Below are 13,272 nucleotides of genomic sequence, written 5' to 3'. Positions count from 1 at the left end.
GAATAAACTTCCAGAAAAACCTTTCCATCCCCTATCTACCCACTATTCCCTTGTACACATGACAACAGAGACAAAAACTCTGGAACTCTGATGGTTAAAACAGTCCCAATTCTTGCTAGTCTTTTTACCAATCTTTATAGAGAAACAGAAGTTTCTTCCTGTTAATTTATGGAGTTTCTCACAAGAAAACTATTTCTTGTTATAGTTTTCTATTGCTCTAATGTTAGCTGTCCAGAGATGCTATTATTAGAGTTCACTCCTCCCATTCTCACATCACTCTGAGGTGTGTATGGGCTATGCGTCTAGAGATAGCATTTTTAAGGATAAGTTATTCAAAGGCAAAAAAAGAAAAAAAAGTCTTCTTCATCTGTTTCTGTGAGCTTCACCAGAAAACAGTTTTCTCATGGCCTCTCAGGGCTTCAAATCTCTCAACAGTTTTCTCATGGCCTCTCAAGGCTTTTAATCTCCCAGTACTTCACTATACTATAATTACTCCTTACTCAAATTTACACTTTGAACACTATTCCTCTCTAGATCTTGTATCATGAATTAAAGGAGTTCTTTTCAGGACTTCATTGTCCATCTCCATAGTTTTAACAGGGAGATATTTCAGCTTAATTAAAGCATCTTCTTAATTCTCTACCTTCCTTGAAGCTTCTTTTCTTTCCTGTCACTGGTAGTTTATAAAGTCTCTTTTCATGTTGATCTCTCTCTCTCTCTCTGGATAAAAAGATTAATCCGCAAGTCTCATCTGGGTAATGAAAGAGTTAAAATCTTGCCCAGGCTTTTGTAGATGGTTTGGAGATCTCTGCCGAACAGGAGCTGGAGCCGTCTGCGATAGAAGGTTCCTCATGGCTGCTCTGGAGCGTGTGGTCACTGCTCCAACCCGCTGCAAGCCCAGGGCTTCTCTCTTTCTTCAGTGGGCAGTTTCTAGTGAATGTAGTTACAGCAAAACCTGCAGCCGAGCCAGAGATCGGCTCGGCCCGGCCCGGAGAAAACCTTCCCCAGGCCCCCCCATCTCCCGGCCGGGAGACGGGGCAGGCCCGGCCCCATCCCCGCCCGGCCGCATGGCCTGGGCAGGGACGGGAGACCTGGAGCTCCGCCACCCTTCAAGCCAGGAATCAAAAAGAACCCAGAGAGCTCTGCTTTTACATTTTAAGGTAGGGTTCACAAGTTGATCCTACTTTTCAATGGCCTAAACTGCTGTCAATTCCCAGCAATGACCGATAATTGGTCAGGAGAAAAGACTCCAAGCACTTCCCAGCAACTCTAACTCCCTTAAAGGTAAAGTAACTCCATGACATGCAACAACAGGCCATTTTCTCTCATCCTGTCACTTGTTATCTGGGAGAAGAGGCTGACGCCCTCCTTTCTACAGCCTTCTGTCAAGGAGTAAAAGCAGTAAGGTCGCCCCTGAGCCTCCTTCTCTCCAGGTTAAACAACCCCAGCTCAAAGAATAAGCCCTGAATCTAAGTACACACACCCATGCCAGAGTTCACATAAATAATCAGCATGTAAATGCAAACTTATACCGTATATACATACTCACACACATATACCACAAAATTGTATTCATGCACTTTGTTATACATCCATATTGCAATATTGGCTTTTTGCAAGTATTAAGATGAATGTTATATGTTATATGCTTTTGCTGTGTCTTTTTCTTTTTTCTTCTGCTAGCAGCTAACGTGTTTTAGGCATAGGTCAAGAAGAATTTTGAACATTAGGGCTATGTCCTCTCTGTACAAAGCAAGATAGTGAACAGATGATGGGGTCCAGGCTGCTATCAACACTGCCTGCCTGTAGAAGAAGGAACCCCAGCCCAAATAAAAAGATCATAAAAGAGAAATTAAAACCAAATGTGCGTGCTCTAAAAAGACAGACCTGGGGAGTGTCTACACAAACTAGTTCTTGGAAAAGTTTGAATATGCGTTAAACCCCTACAGCAGAATGGGATAAAAGGAGTGTTCCAAAGACACTAGGGGTGCCCTTGGCAAAGAGCCAAACGCTCTTGTCTCCTAATTGTCTTTTTGTTTATATTAAACCTTTTAAAAATTTATTAGGCAACTGAACCTCTTTTTTCACACGCTTGAACATCCAGAAGATGTCAAGGAATCACACTGCAAAAGATCACCTCAAATTTCTTTGCCTTTGAGTTTTATTGTAAATCTGAGCTCATTCATTGTATTTCCTGAGTTCGATAACAGCTTTTTTTTTTTTTTTCCTTTTTTTTTTATTACTTTTATGCAGCTGCCTCAAACAATGAAAATATTTCTCATTTCTGGCTTGCATAGCCTGTACCCACAACAACAGGCATGTGGAAAATCTTGTTAAACCAAAAGACTTTTCTGTCCTTGTGAGAGGAAGCTGGGGAAGAAATGTTCAGTAGCTTGTGGCAGCAATAATTCAGAAGGCAAACCTAATCATGTTGGGAGGCACCTTGGGCACTCTCTCATTTACTTTCTTCCTCCTGGATATCTACCCCTGTGAGGCAGGAAAAGCTACCAACAGCCAAGTTGCAGTAGGCCATGCATGAGGATGTACAAGGAAAGATACCAAAAATATATTCCTTCCAGGCTGGACAAACAGGCAGACTTACTGAAGAAAAAGACTCCTTTACTATACTGGCGGCTGCTCATGTAATTACAATGATGCTGGCACAAAAAAAGGTGCCTGAAGCCTTTCTACAAGCAAATGATGGAAGAAGCTTTTCAGTTCAGTGGGGAGAGTGGAAGAGGAGAGAAGAAAGCCAGATCTCAATTCAACTTCAGTTCTCTGCTCCTGGCCCATGGCTTTTGAGATAGATATTTTTTCAGGTATACCACATTTGGCTTATTTTCTCTGAAAGCCTTAAATTATTTCTCTCTCCAGTTTGACTGGGAATGAAAGCACAGGGTTCAGGTGATCAAGAGCAAAAGGAGCACAGCTTATCTTAGGTTGACAGGCCTTGTTCTTTGCTTTTATTTTGCCTTGTCTTGTTTATTTTTATATATGACTGTGCATGCAGAAATCCAGTAGGAAATAAATATACCTTCCAAAGAGCTCAACGTTGTCTTTTACTGAATTTTCTGGGACCCTGGGTAGAAGGATAGAAGAAAATCCTGTTCTATCCCTTTGTTCCAAAGCCTGAGTGATGGACAACAAACACAAAGATTTCATTATTGTGCATTGACTAATCATCTCTTGTTTACTAAATTATTAAAGTTGAACTGAAAGAACTGTTAAGTTTCTTAATTTCTATAAGCAGAAAATAAAGTTGTATTGTTACCATCTCCTCATGAGAACCAGATCATCCCCATCTTTTGGGGCTCTTTGCTAGGCACTTTCACCATGCTTCTCATTCCTTCACATCTGCTATACTCCATGTCCTAGCTTAGTTGGCTCTATTATTCTTCATTTGCAGGACCCAGCTCTTCGCAGGCGTGCTTGGAAGTGCAAGTCCAGTTACCTTCCTTTGCTTTTGTAAACCCGACTCCACTGGCAGATCTCTGATCTCATCTGAGACACTTCATCCCACATAAGAGAATTTTCCTCAGTTTCTATTAAACAGTGTGTCCAATGTAGCTGGTTAATCATGGAGCTAGTGCCTCAATGCTTTTTTTTTGGTGGCCTTGTTTTAGTCACAGCTGGCCACACAGTGAGATCTCCCAGTGTTCTATTTTTCTGTGACACTACACCTGGGGACATAAAAAAGAATGAGGACTGGCTCTTAGGGAGAGCTTTTAGTTGATGAAATGGCTTCCACTTTGGACATCAGCAGTGGTAGACATTAAGTGAATCAGCAGCCGAAATTCTTCAGCATAAGAGGCATAGCAACAGCATTCTAAATACAATACAAATGATAATTTATTTTCTTTGCGCATTTTTAGCTCTCATTATCCTCACTAGAAGTCTCTGTGGAGCCACATTTCTCTTTCCCTTTCAACAATGTCTAAGTCCATGGCTACAAGCACCACTCTTCAAACATCCTTTTGTAGCTCAGCACCTTTAGGCTGCAGCTGAGGATTCATCAGCAAATAGGTAGTGGAGCTAAAAATTACCCCAAGGAAGATCTGAACTTAATCTTTCAAAGCTCTCAGATCACAGTGCTTTAATTAGCTAAGCAGTCTGGAACCTGCAGCTTGCTGCCCTTGTGGGCTAAGAGATTTACAGTAGCAGAAATTTGGGAGATTTTCAACTTTCATCTCTCTTGAAAACTTTGCCATTGGATTTTGAATGTGATGCTTGGTAAAAAAAAAAAAAAAAAAAAAAAAAAAAAGAGAAAAGAGAAAAGAGAAAAAAAACCCTTCTCAGACCCCAGAGAAGAATAGCTTCTGCCATTCCCCTTTTGTATCCACTGCCGAGGTATTTGAAAAGAGCAGGAGATAAGTAACCTCATGACTATGACGGATTAGCAGGCTGTGAGGTACTGACCGGGATTGCTGCTGCTGGGAATATAATGGCTATTGAAATTCGCATTTATACAGACATTTTCATGGTGGCACTGCAAAGAGCAGGGGGTATAGGAGGCTACAGACTATAAATGCTGAGGCCATGCAAAACAGGACAAGGAGCAAAATCCCTGTCACTGGGAAGCAGCAGGGCACTGACAAGTTCCTGCCGTGCAGGAGAACCTCTCCAACTTTAGATTATGGATCTTCCTCAGCTAAAGAATACACTAAAGCTTGGAAAATTACTGTCAGAGGCTTTCTATAGGAAAGGGAACACAGGTCCCTGACCTGCAACACTGAATGACAAACTGCCATGAGGTGTCTGCTGTCCTGCCAGGCTCTCCAAGGCAGATCATAGGCACTTAAGAGGAAACTTCTGCCAGGTGAGCCAGGGAAGCTCTGGAGGACAAAGGTATAACAGAGGCTTGTAGCCTCTTTTTTTTTTGTAGTTTGTTTTGTAGAGCTCATTGAGCAGGGATGGTGCTTCATGCAAGAGATGGCATGACTTGTCACTGTTGCAGAGGCAAACTTGTGTTATGTGGTTGTCCTTGACACAAGGGCTAAAGTGTGCCATGTCATCCTTTTCCAAGGTGTGTACACCAGAAAGCGCAGGGAGTTTGCTCAAGGCTGGTCAAAGCAAGACTGACTTTTGCTCTTCTTGCTTTAACAGTGAAATATGAGAGGCTCAAAATCAGCTGCATTGGGGTTGCACCAGGACAATGACACTGTTAATTCTAATCCATGATCTGTGATGCAAATCATGAAGCGTTCTGCCTGTGAGTGAATTCAGCTTTCCCAATCTCCTCAGCTCCTCAGTAAGGTCAGTAGTATTGTTTCCAAACTGTGGCTGGAGAGATGGATGTGCTGGGAAGGAAAGTGTTTTTTCCAACATCACCTAGAAGACCAAGGACAGACTTGGGAAAATTTAACAGACATCTTTTCTCCAAGTCTCCTGGTCTGATGCATACATATGCAATTTCCCAATAAAGACACTTCTGTTCTTTTTGTATTTCCTCATACTCTGCAACATCTATACCCACAGCCTCTGAACACCTTTCAATCATTTGTAGTGTTATCCTTCCATCATCCCTGTGGAGGAAATGCTAGAGTGCCTCCTTTTACACCTAGCAAGTGGAAATTAAGGGCTTTAAGGCATGTCTCATGCATTTGGTTTGAAGAAATCTGAAATTATATAGAAAGCCAAACCAGTAATAAGCAATGTTTGCATAAGTTCCAGAATAAAGCACTTTAATAACCTGTTTTCTGATATTTAGTTGCAAAAACCTTACTTCCTTGTCTATCAGAGAAAGGGGGGTGGGAGGTTGGGGGCAACTTCTAACCAAATTTTCATGCATGCACCTTTCCAGGGATTAAAATTGGCAGATAGTCATTAGATCTAAGTTGTAGCCACACATTTTTCTCCAAGTGCTCCTGTTACTGAGGAGAAAGCTGATGTGTTGATTTTCATCTTTTATGTGCTTTTGATTAACTGATCCCCAAGGAAAAGAGGGATTAAAAACCACATCTGCAGATTCCAAAGGATATGTCCTGAACAGATCTGTTCTTCCCTCTCCCTCCCATCCTGTGGCTTTCCATCTTCTAAGTACAGGGAGGTTTCCAAACAAGGATGAGCCATTCCAGCTGGTGTGACGGTTTTGTGTTACACCTATCCCATGAGAAAAAAATTAGTTGTCTGCATAGTGTGGGGTGCTTGATGCTACAATACAGTCTGTGGGTCATGGATGAGCAGCACTGGGAGAGATGTGTAGCACTGGAATACCAATGTGACCTGGAGGTCAGAAGTAAAGAAGCTGATAGATTTTGGTTTGTGACAGGTTTTGATACCAAATACCTTTGTGGAGCCATCAACATTCACAGCAAATTCATTGTGTCACTGTTTCTTCTGGCATTGGTAAAATTCACTACCAAACTAATAAGGGTTAAAAATACTCCACAGCTGTGTCTATTACTCTAAGTAAATGTTTACTTTCTTTGTATCTATGTTGGTGGCACTGGCCAAGCCAGCACTCAGACACAACAGTACCAAATGAGTTGCTATTTTGGCCTGTGGGTCACACAGAGCACATAGACATGATGCAAGAAGCACATAACTTATTTTTACTGAAGGGAGAATGTGGAAATGATCCCCAGGTCTACAAATGGAAGGAGTCAGTCACATAAGAGCTAAGGACACCAGGCTATCTTATTAAGGTCAGATCTAGCAGATCATGTTGAACATAATTATTCTACTGCTTATAATTTCAGTACATTTGAATCTGAATATAAAACGAGGCAGTTTTCTTCCTGGGGATAAGAGAAATGTGTGCCTTTGCAGAACATGAGACACAATCTCTCCCAGACTGGCCAGCTTTATTTCTTCTTGATGAATCTCTGACTCCTCAGGGAATAAGCTGAAAACAGTATTTTTTAACATAGAGGGTAAGATACAAAGAAGAAAGTTTTTCTTTTACTCTCAGGGGTGTTGTGCTTGGGATGGCCTGTTCTAAGTGGCTCTATGGGAATGATTCCCAAAAGGATCATAGTTCTGTGTCTGGGGATTTCATTCCCTCTATACCTTTCATCTCCTCATTCATATCCCACTGCTGAGATTGACCTGGTAAGCTATTAGTTGCCTTAAACTACCATTCTTTCCATTTTTAAAAAGCAAGGCTGATACGAATGTTAAAAAAAAAAAAAAAAAGACTCTTCAGCCCTGGCAAATTTCATTATTGGGTAAGCGCAAAATACTCTTCTTTTTCCCTGCTCTTTTCTTTGTGGAATGAATGAGATTGGATTCGTTGTTGCCTTGCACTTTACACTGAAATTTATGCTTGCGCCAAATGCCTATAATGTGCTGCCAAATCCAAAGAGTAGCATTTTGTATGTTCTTTGTTCAAGCATGAATGCCTTGTGCAAGGTGCAAAGCAAGACTAGCTCAGATGCTATAATAGTCCCAATCATAGAATATTACTAGCAAATGCTTAAACACAATAGTACATTTCCTTAGTTCTTCTGCCTCTTGCCTGAAGACAGGATTATTGAGACTGAGCACAATCCTCATGCAACAAAACTGGCATAAAGTTAGAAAGCTACTAGGTATAAAACAGCATTTCCCATGACCTTGTTCACTGGAAACCTGAAGAAAAAAATGGCATTTTTCAAAATCTGAGCCCAAGGAGGAATTATAACAGTACCAGTTTGCACCCTCAATAATTTTTTTGGGTGTCCTGTGATCACTTATAACTGCAGAACATAATGGATGACAAAGGATTCTGCATGTACTCACAAAAAAAATTAAAATATTTGTGTGACCTCTGATTCATTTCATAGCTCAGAGAGACTGAAAGATCTTTTATTATACAGTGATCCTGAACATTTGAATTATATTTGGTTTTTTGGGTTTTCTTCTGGAATGGTTTCGAGTCCTTCAAAAAATTCTGGGTGACCCTCCCTTAAGGATTACTCTCACAGCAAATGCTCTCTGTTATTGAACTGTAGGGGCCCAGGCTCAGGTTATTAAGAAGACAGATATTTTGGGGGGATGAGAGGAGGTAGTAACTGTGGAAGAACCCTTGATGTGAGAGTATTTCCTGCTTCTGCAAGTGAGGTTACTTTCCTCTGGTGTCCTCATAAGAACATGTCTATACTCTCTGTCAATTCAAATCCATAGGTCCTGATGGCACATGTTCCTGAATTGTTTGGTGTTGTGGGCTATTATCCTTAGGAAATGAACATGATATATGTGATCAAAGCATGTACGAGGAAGGACCTTACCTTGTAAAAGTACCTTACCTGTAAAAAGACATGGCTGGTCCTAAGAGTCCCCTGTGTTTATTTTGGATGAACCTTGGCCAGCTCTGGTTAAGCCAGCCAGTGCTGAACATGACTTAGGGAGGTTGCACTCTGGTCTTTCTAGTTTTCCTTTCAGGTCCTTACAGCAGAGACAGGGTCCCTTACAGGGAGAAACCTGTTCTGTGGGGAGGAGAAATATAGGAAGTTATACTATTCTCCTTCTTGAAAAATAGAAGCTTTATAATTGAGTTTGTCCAAATAAGAGCAAAGCCTGAATTTGACATCTATTTCTTAGGTTCCTGGCAGGAAAGACCTCCCATCATTACCTCTAAGCTCCTGTGTTAACTTCAGGGCCACTTCTTCACCTGATCCACTGTGGAGGCAGGTTCTAACTTGGCACTTTCCCTGGTGGTTTGAAGTCTGGTCTCAGAGTATAAAGAAACTCCCTCAGGAAAAATTACTGGACTAGGATCCTGTGATTTCTGTAAGAATATGGTAATTATCATTGAATTACTGCTAAACACATTAATAAGTAGTGATGGGATTCACCAAGAACATCAGTACCTACCACAGCATCTTGCTGTACTGGGCTCAGTCTGTAGCCTTCCAGGAGATCAGCTGGCATTTAATTTTGATCACTGCAGAAAAGGGAGGCTGGTCTTGCAACAGTGACTGACTTAGCTGATGTGTGTGAAAATGTTATTAAAATGAGAAAATGTCTCTCCAAATGGATTTTGCTTTGCCATTTAAAAATCCCATGTAAATGATGTGCATAGGATTTGGAGAGGGAGAAATATCAGAGATAATAATAAACCCTTAATACAAACAGGTCAAGTTTCACTCAGTGGGATTAAGACTCAGTCATGTCTCATTCAGGAGTGTAGTATTAAGCCATCTTTCAAACATGACAAGGTTTATGTTTTCCCCGAGTTGTTTCCAAATGAGAAGGGAAATCTCAATTAATTTAAATTATTGCCTGTTGTCAGTCCTGCCTCTATGGATTTCAGAGTCTAGCCTGATGCCATAACCTGCAGCAGCAGTGGTGGATGTAGGTTTGCCATTGACAAGGAAGCAATAAGTACCAGAAAGGGGTGCTGAGCCAGGGAAGAGCTGTCTGAAGATGGGGCACAAAGCGGAGTGGAGAACACACTGTCCCATTCTCTGTGAGCTGTCAATGTTGCCATAGAAATGAATTTGAAAGAGTAGATTATTTTACTCTCAGGAAAACAGAAGTTTCTTTTTTTGCCTATCACTGGCTGCTAGAAAATCATAGCTATATGTGGAAAAGACCAAACGACCTTCCTTCTAGCTACCTCTGGACAGACCAGCTATCAAACTGAATGTCTGTGTCTCAAAAATGAGAGGGGTAGAACCCTCTACCCCTTTCCTTGGAATTCTGTCCCTTGGTTTGGTAGATTGCATTATTAGAAACTCTTTTTCTAAAAATTGTACTTCACATTTTATATCCAACTGAGCAGCTGATTCAGGGAACTCACCTGTAATGTATTTAAGATGTATGGCATGTGTGAGTATTCACTGTGTTGCAGTCAGATCCTCTGACTTGCTTAGCATCATACAGACATGTTTTATTTTGGTACCATTTACACTGCCCTTTTTAATTTTCAAATTAAAAGAATCAAAATTTAAAGATCAAATTTTTTGATCTTCAAATATGTGCAGAAAGTTATTTTGTCCTCCTTAGAGATCACTTAATAAAATTAAACTTCAGCAGCTGCAGTCACAGCTGCTATAGTATCTGTGTTGTTGTCATAATCCCAAATACTGGGGGATTTAGAGATGTACTCCTTTAGCAGGACAAGTTGTGACCATCCTTCATTTGTACAAAGAAATGTACCACCTAAATGCAGGATACCTCCACTCATTAATGCTAGAGAAGTATAAAAAATTTCAGGGATTTTTTTAATTAACTTGCCATCAACATTTGTGATTTCAAATGAATTTGCTGGGATGGTCCTTGCTTGGGATACCTCTTCAATTTATACAAAACATCTGTCTGAAATGTGTCTCATGTCAAGAAATGTAGGCTCAAACTACTGCTTTTCCCACAAGTTGATTTCTTTAGTCTTTTGCTGTGATGTTTGCAAGCCCTCTGTTGTTTTGGGGTGTTTTTATCATTCTCCCATTGAGGGAAGCTGGAGGCCAGAGTTCCCAGGAGCATATGTGCCCATAGAAATTTTAAAAAAAGGAAAAATTTTATCTTTTACATTTTACCATTAATTTTAGCTGGTGTGTGATTTTTTTTTTTTTCCAAACAGCGAAATTTAAATTTGCAATAGATCCTGCCTTTGGAACTCAGTGTTAGCAAGTAATGAGTCACAGCAGCTAGGGATAGAGAAGCATATTTATCTATCTAGAAATCTGTACAAAACCAGCAAAATTTTTCCCAAAATACCTTGTGAATGAAGTGTAGGTCACTTGAATTAATTAACAGTTTTTCAGTTACAATTTCAATTGGTGAATTAATTTCAGAAAAGAATCTCAAACCTGTTAACAGACATTTTGCAATCACTAAATCGATTATAAGAGAAACGTAATTTATTTATATTTAAAAACTTGCTTAACTCCACTGAGATTTGGGAGTTCACCCTTTTGATTCTAGTCCCATGCCTTCACATATGTGCACACCCCCCACCCCCCCACCCCGCCTCCAAACTCTGTCTCTCTCCCTGGACAATTTCGCTCTTGCAATATCTTGTTAATAGCCATAGTCATTAGTGCCATGGTCGTTTTGCTGTTCCATTTCCTCCTCTCTCGTCTTTCCTGGTTCTGCTTGTACACTATAGTGGTTCCTGTCTGTCTTGTAGAATTAATTTCAAACATGCTTCAGTCTTTAGATGGCACCAAAACTGAATGCACTCATTATGGAAGCTTTATGATTTCTATTATTTTCCACTCAGAGTGGCATGTTCTTTTAGAGCTTGTGAAGGTTCTGGCTTGGCAAGGCTTTCTAGGAGCTCCACATGTGCTGTATGTAGCGCAAGATCTTGTGTTGATTAAAGGGTACCACTGAAACAGAAGCAATTACACAGAAGTGCACTGTATATTGGTAAAAACTGTACTGAATTAAGCTGCAAGAGTTTGACAACAAAATATAGTCAAATTCTTTAAATATGAAACCAAATAGTGAGGTTGTCTGATGTTGGTTGGTCCTTTCAATTTCTTCCCTTTCAAGCATATGAAGCAATCAAATATTTTCTTTTCATCACAGGGCAGTATTACCTTTAAGGAGTTTGTGTATGTAGTGACTTCAGTTTGTCTAAATGGTATTGTCTGAAACAAAGCAACGCATGAAATTGCATTTCTAAAGAACAGGTACAAAATTATATTAAATTAATATGGAGACATTAAGAGCTCCCTAAGGACAATAACACTGGTACTTAATGGTCACAGGCAAAACTAGGAGTTATTTACTATGTAAATCCTTATATACAGGCAGACTTGTGGTAACTGGGGCTGTGGTGAAAGGAGGTCTGAAATTGTTGCTTTCTTTCAGCCCTGATGCTAGGGTGGTCACAGACCACTCAAAGTGATCCCTTCTGGTCCTCAGCCCTTCCCATATCCCAGTGCCTTTCACTTAACTGGTTGCTGCTGTAGAGAATATTCTAGCAGACCAAGGACACAATATTTTATTCAAAGCCTCTTTGCACAACCCAGCCCACAGCCCCAGAGGCAGTGTCCTTGAAGTCTCCTTGAATAATGAGGGAGAATAGTGAAGTTGTAAACAAGAAAGAGGATGATAAGCAAGATGCACTAACCGCAGAATGGGGAGGAGAGATTGACATAGAGGCGTGTGCAGATTTGCATATAATCATTCATGTAAAAGTAGATGTGCATGATCAAGTTAGTTTACCCAACAGTAGTTTTCCTTAAGCCACGTGAACCCTGTAAAACCCTATAAAAACGTACTGATAAAGGCAATAAACAAAGTTCACTCTTACCTCTATGAGGACTCCATGAATATTTTGAGCGGTTTTCCTTTATGCTGCTTTCAGATACCCTGTCAAAGCACAGTCAGAAGGCCAGAGTCCTGGAAAGATGAATGGGTAAAAAAAATTAGCCAGGGTCATTTTTCTTCAATTTAAATCGAATTATGTACATTGACAAGAACAGGCAAGGAGACTGGCTCCTTTTTAATGTCTTTATTGAGGTCAGCTCTAGGTGGGGGGAGCTCAAGGGGTTGTGCACACCACTGCTGCTCCCAATGGTCAACACAGAGGAGGAGGTGTTCGGCTTTGCCGTACAGCAGAGCCAGGGCTTCTGTCCCCACGAGAGTCCCTGGGAAGACACTGGCTTGTTGAAAACCTAGGGTAGCCATGCATAGCAAGTGTTTTAGTTATGGCGACGAGGCCTGGAACATCAGTAAGTGGCTTGATTTTCTCCCTTGGTCCTTGATGTAGTGTGGAGTCTGGTTTGAGCCATGGCTTGCTGATTCTTGGGGTCTTTAGATGTTAATTTCACTTCCACTGTGTGCTAACCCCCATGGGATTTCACTCATCTACATACTGGGTGGTGTCATCGGTTGCTGTTAGGGGGTGCCAGGAGCAGCAGAGGCAATACAAGGCAAGGTGGCATTTAAGAAAGAAGGCTGTCACAGAAACATTGGACATAAGGTATTTAACAAAGAAGGCACCTTATGGTGACAACATTCAACTGGGTTAACATCTTTGTATACTGATCAGGTGGTCACATTTTACTCTTTACATACACTGTCTCATTTCTTTATTTATATTGCACTTTCAAGAAAAGCACTTCTGTGGCTTATGAGCAAGTGGCCCAGAAGATTTGAATTTTAGTAACTGTGAACTTTACTGCTAAATACTGAAATCTCAGGCTTGAGAGGTTAGTTCAAGAACTACTCAAAGAAAAACTGCAGTGTATGCAAGCATGTTGTACAGTCTATGCACTCTGTTTGGATCAACTTATGGTTTCAGCTAGCTCAAAAGACACACTTGTTTTTTTAATATTCTAAATATACAAGTAGTAACAACCAAAAAGTAGAAGACAGGCAACCCAACAAGTCTGTTTA

General features: G+C 40.6%; 2 long non-coding RNA genes across 2 annotated transcripts in view; both read left to right on the top strand.

Annotated features, from left to right (window-relative positions):
* The window catches only part of LOC111927543 (uncharacterized), a 61,622-nt gene that overhangs the window by 37,278 nt on the left and 11,072 nt on the right, over positions 1 to 13,272 (top strand). The window lies entirely within an intron of this gene.
* LOC147654972 (uncharacterized) lies at positions 814 to 3,042 on the top strand. The gene is made up of 2 exons (XR_015283608.1): positions 814 to 1,160; positions 2,254 to 3,042. It is a non-coding gene; the product is annotated as an uncharacterized LOC147654972 (long non-coding RNA).

This window comes from Cyanistes caeruleus, chromosome 2 (genome assembly GCF_971803275.1).
Source record: "Cyanistes caeruleus chromosome 2, bCyaCae1.hap1.1, whole genome shotgun sequence".
Taxonomy (NCBI): Eukaryota; Metazoa; Chordata; class Aves; order Passeriformes; family Paridae; genus Cyanistes; species Cyanistes caeruleus.
The sequence above is the reverse complement of the archived record's forward strand: the minus strand, read 5'-3'. Positions and strand labels throughout refer to the sequence as shown.